Source organism: Meleagris gallopavo, chromosome Z (genome assembly GCF_000146605.3).
Source record: "Meleagris gallopavo isolate NT-WF06-2002-E0010 breed Aviagen turkey brand Nicholas breeding stock chromosome Z, Turkey_5.1, whole genome shotgun sequence".
Classification (NCBI taxonomy): domain Eukaryota; kingdom Metazoa; phylum Chordata; class Aves; order Galliformes; family Phasianidae; genus Meleagris; species Meleagris gallopavo.
In genome coordinates, this window is record NC_015041.2 from 33,447,364 (window position 1) to 33,453,231 (window position 5,868).

Consider the following 5,868-nt stretch of genomic DNA (forward strand, 5'->3'; position numbering starts at 1 on the left):
GGCGCCTCTACGGGGCGCGGCGGCTCCCTGGGCGCCGGCCTTCACCTCCGGCATGGTCGGCACGGAACACTCGCTCCGCCCGGCGAGGTCCTTCAGCGCGCAGCCCCAGGCCGGCCGGCTCTGTGAGGCCGACGCGTCGCGTCGAGCGACCCACTCAACACTCGCGTAGCTCCAGCTCGTCCGCTTTTCTGTTATCCCCCTGAAGCTGGAGATGCTTTTTGTGCGAAAATAAGTTCATGGTGAGAAATAAAGTTATAGCACTCATCATAAGCCTAATGGAAAAGTCAAAGTGGAAACTTGTTGTTCTCTCTTGGATTAATCAAATCACATGTAATCAGCACTCTGAAAAGGAAGTGGTGAAGAAGTGCCTAGTTTATTGCTCGTGACCTCGGAAAACTCAACCACTGTACAAGAAAACCAGTGCATTATCTCTGTGTTAGTTAAACGCTGCTTGTGCACAGAGGGATGACAGTTGGATATAAACCCAAACTTTTGAATGCTCAGTTTTGTAACAAAACTTTGTGTCACTTTTTCTACAGTGGCAAACAAAATTGCAGAAACCCCAGCACACCTTCACTGTTACCACTGTCTCCTGACAGGCTGGAGACCTTCAACACAGCAAAATTCATGGGCTCTTGCACCACAACAAGGTCTCACAGCAATCTCAATCATAGAATAGCTTTGTACGGATTGAAGGGATCTTAAAGTCCATCCGGTTCCAACCTCTCTGCCACAGGGAGGACTGCTCCCCACCAGCTCAGGCTGCCCCATCCAACCTGGCTTTGAACATCTCTAGGGATGGGGAACTTCTCTGCTCAGCTTCTCTAAGCAGTCTGTGCCAGTGCCTCACTGCCCTCTGAGTAAAGAATTTCCTCCAACCATCTAAACTAAATGTCTCCTCTTTTAGTTTAAAACTATTACACCTTGTTCTATCATTGCAGGCCCTGTAATAAGTCCCTCTCGATCTTAATTAAAAGCACTCTTTATGCATTGAAGGTCTTCAGTAAGGTCTCCCCTTCTCTTTTCCAGGCTAAACAAGCCCCACTCCCTCAGTCTACTTTCACAGGCTCCAACCCTCTGATCATCTTTGTGGCCCTCCTCTGGACCCACTACAGCAGCTCCACATCTCTCTTGTGTTGCAGGCCCCAGAGCTGAATGCAGCATTCCAGGTGAGGCCTCCAGACTTCCTTCTCTCTGCTGGCCACTCCTCTTCTTCATTCACCAGTTTCTCTGAGTTCTTCACTGCAAGGGTGCTCTCATCTAGTTCATCGCCCACACAGTGTTGACAGTAGGGATTGCCTGATTCTTATAGCTGGCTGTACTTAATGTGGTCTAACACATCTGACATGGTTATTCTTCTTTTATTCTGAGTTCCATTTGTTTCCATTCTCCTATATTTTTTTCCAGCATGCCTCTCAAGCCTCACTTTTCTGAGCTCTAAATTGCTTTTTTTTTGCCCCCAAATCAAATTCTTGCTATAATCAATGAATTCTTAGATTCTTTGATTTTTGTGCTCTGCCTCTCCTCTTTTTCTTTTTTTTTTTTTGGTTGTTTCAGTTGTGCCACTGAATTTACTGTGATCTTCAGTACCTGCCTCTGAATGCTGTCTGTATTTCCCATCTGCTTTTCTATTTTCCAGTTTTCCATTTCCAATTTTCCTGCACAGGCAATCTCTGCTTCCTCCTTGGTGCCATGGAGCTCATCCTCCTCTCCTGCCTGCAGGACAGTTCTGCCTTCAGACCATGCTGTCCCCTTTCCTAAGGGCACCTGCGCACAGATCATGTCAAGTACCTACACTTCGCAGCTCTGTAAATCCTAGCAGAAATGCCTGCTGAGCCCCACAGTGTGCCCTGGGGCTTTGCTGCTAAACTTAGTGGTGGTTTCACATAAACAGTTCTTTCAGAGACAAGGATAAAACTGTGTTTCTAGGCCCCTGCACGACACACGTTTATGCTTCTTACATTGTTTCTGTTTTGTCTTTAGATTTCTTACATTGCATTTAATTCCAGGAAATATTAGCAAGTGATAAACAGCATGTTCTATCATTTTCTGTGCTACATTTTTTCAGTTATTTTCAGTTTTTGCAAACATATCATCCTGAGTCAGCATAGAAACTTCCAGCTCCTTCTCCTAGTTTCACCAATGTTTGTAAATGGAATTAAAAAGTGTTCTTTTAATAGACATATTAGATGAGTGTATCAGCCAGTATTGTCATGTCCCATCCTTGTATCAATCTGAACCTTGTAAGAAAACTGAGATATGGGTATGCCAGCACCTGCAGATGCTGTGGACTTTAACTGGAACACAATAAGGTGTTCATATTCCTCTGACTTCAAGCATTTTCGTAATTGCAAATCTCTGGTTTTTAATTCTAAGCTGCGAGCATGCTTTCAGGCACAGAAATTCTGTCTTCTTTGGAATCAAGACTCATCATTTGTTATTAATATAAAAATCTAAAAATCTGTTCTACAAGGCATGCAAGCCAATTCTCATGCTGCAAATTCTCACACCCATTTCTCTAGCATTTCACAGATATGAAAACTTGTGATGTGTTTTATAACAGACACTGTGAGATTTCAAACTCCACAGATCTAATATGTACCCTTTCTACTGTTATCTCTAAAAATCAGAATTGCTAGTATGCTTTCTCCTGCAGTCCTATTGTAGACAACCAGTCCTATTTCTACAGCCTTACCTTAAGATCAGAGACAACTTTCCTGTTTACACTTTATGCTTCTTTCTTCATATATGCTTATATATTCCCAGTGTCTAAGTTGTTACTGCACCAGCAATAAGGCCAGAAAATTCCGGATCCCCATTAGGAACAAAAATTCATACCTCTCACTTTTCATGCCGTAAGCAAGCACATGCATGCATAAGTATGCCTGCATTAATGCATACAGAACCTTCCATTTTATTCAAAGTCCAAGAATCTTCTACCAAAAACAGATTTTGAAGGAGGATAATGTGCTTAATAGAAACTTTCACCAAAACAAGAATGGCCTTATTTCTTTTGTTTTCTTGGGGTGCCTGGAACAAAGGGATTAGCATCCAGATGCCCATTCTATTCAGTGTGTTCTATTAGATCATACTTTCCATTGATCAAAAATATGAACAAGCTTTTCTATCAACTGTATTTTATCAGGCAGGATCTACTGAAGAAGTATCAAGATTTTTGAATGAAGAAGCCAAAACTAATCTACATTTTATGTACCAACCTACTTAAGAGGGAACTCCCAGTTTTGCTGTTTTATCATTTCCAAACACACACTGAAAACATCAAATTTAATGAGAGTACCTGAATTTTTTTCATTTTTTTTATCTTTTCCTAACATCCTCATAGATCTTCAAGAACTGGTGAAGTGAAAAGCACAGTATGAAACTGCAAAAGACTGTTACTAGAGTTCTTACCTTGTACTCTTATTTCTTCATTAACAAATCAGCCTCCTATTAGGCTTATTTATTTTATTTTCTGATATAAATTTAAAAGACCCATAAGACAGTCCAACACTCTGGTTGGTACTAGATACAGCGAGCACACATTTATCAGATGATGACTGAGCTACTGCTTTATCATGCTGTGTAGCAGCACTGCAGCAAAAACAGGGCTGTTTTTCAATATAGCACAAAATTTAACTTTATCGGGCAGATTCTGGACTACAGCAGAACAGAATGACCTGTCTTAGTCTTACCCTTCAACTTCTAGGATGCATAGGCAACATATCAGAGTGAGTTAGAATAATGAATTATTGCTTATTTCAGAGTAAGTATGCAGCGATGATTCCAGGTCTGATAGTAGTAAAATTGCTCTCATGCTGCCACTGTATCCCAGTGCTAGAATCATCGACATAGAATGATTTGAGTTGGAAGGGACACTAAAGACCATGTAGTTCCAAACCCCCTGCTGTGGGCAGGGCAGCCACCCAGTAGATCAGACTGCATAGCACTCCATCCAGCCTGGCTTCAGCAACAGGGCATCTGCAGCTTCTCTGGGCAGCCTATGCTAGTGCCTTGTCACACTTATAGTGAAAATTTTCTTCTAAATATCTAATCTGCAGTGTAGGATACAGTTGGCTTTCTTTGCTGGCATTGTGCACTGCAGGCTCGTGCCTAATTTTTCATCTACTGGTACTCCCAAGACCATATCCATGGGGCTATTCTCTATCCAGTCTCTGCCCAGCCTATATATGTGTTTAAGATTGCACAGACCCAGCAGCACCACCTTGCACTTAGTCTTGTTAAGCTTTGTGATGTTCATGTGTGCTCACCTATCAAGCTTGTCCAGATCCTTTTGGATATCAACCCTTCTGTGATATCAGCTGCACCGCTTAGCTTGGTGCCATCCACAAACTTGCTGAGGGTGTACTTGATCCCACTATTTATCTCATTAAAAGATGTTAAACAATTCTAGTCTTCTGAGGAACATTATTCATCATTGGCCTCTATTCAGAGAAACTGATCTGCCAACAAAAGCTTTTCCAGGAAGGAGAACATGGTTTCCATCATGAAGAGTAAAATGTTTTTGTCATGCATTTAAATTAAGGATGATAGAACTCAGGCAGGTGTATAAATGTTCCGTAGGTGTTAGTTCACATGATATTTGTTCTTCAGTAATAGTTACGAAAGACAATGATCTTGAACATTGACTCATACACAACCAGTATAACATATGTTGGTGAAGTCCATGGTGTTTTCTCAGTCAGACCACTAAGTGGTTGCAACAAGTAGTTACTGGTATCTAAGCATGCCTCAAACTCTTTTATGATAGTTCAGACATCACTGTATTTGAATGAAGAATTATTCAAAGTAAGTAGGATTGTCCAAAGAATTTATTTGATGTGGGGAAAAAAAAGTTATTAGGATTCGCAAATAGACAGGAATGTAATGAGGTATGTTTTGTCAGTTTGACGGTCACTCGTATAAACTATCTGACCACAACTTCTCCCCAGAAAGATTCTGTAAATACCTTTGAAGTCAGTGCAAACCTAAGGAAGAACAAAATGTGATGGCATGATTTATTCTCTCATTCTAATAATAAGTTTCTGGGCTTCCAGTGGTAACCCCATAGAAACCAGTATTCTGCTTCCTAAGGCAGGATATTCATGTCTGGAATTAAAAAATAACATTTCAGATGATGTAATTGGTCTCACTTTCTCAATTTTCCAAAGAGGCCTATGAGGTCTCATTGTAGGACTATTTTCTACAGATTTAGAAGGCAGTAGTTTTCATATCTTAGAAGTATCCTACTTTCACAATGACCTCTCCACAATCACGGAGACAAGCATGACAATCTCGAAGGATAACCACTTCCATCTCTGACCATAGCTCATATGAGACGATTCCTAAGATTTTTATCTCAACAGTAACCCCTTAGAATTTTTCTACATATCTGAGGAGCCCTTCTTGGTCCTTAACATAATCTCTGCTTCTAAAAATGAGAAATTTCAACTTTTCTGTAGAGTAGTCAAAGGTCTGGGACACTTCCTCTCTTCAGTTTGCTCTGTCGTTCCTTGCATCCATCAGCTTAGTTAACAGATTTTTCAAACATCTCGTCTATCCGAGAACTTCTAGAAAATTGGAATTCTGACTTGTCATCTCCCTTGCCTGTCAAATGCAGTCATAAGTTTTCTTCTGTGAGACTTTCTTCAGCTATGACCTAAGGACTTCCAAATTTTCCTCTTCTAACAGTTTTCAAAATCTCATTTTCCATCTTTTTCTTACTAGATATAATCAATTTATTTACCTCACAGGGCTTGTAGAGAAGGTAGCTGACAGGACGGAAATTTGTGTTGGCACTCAGTGATGTATCAAAGCAAATATTTCAAGCTTTAGAGAAGAAAGAACAAAAAACTTCCTGCTTCATGCTGA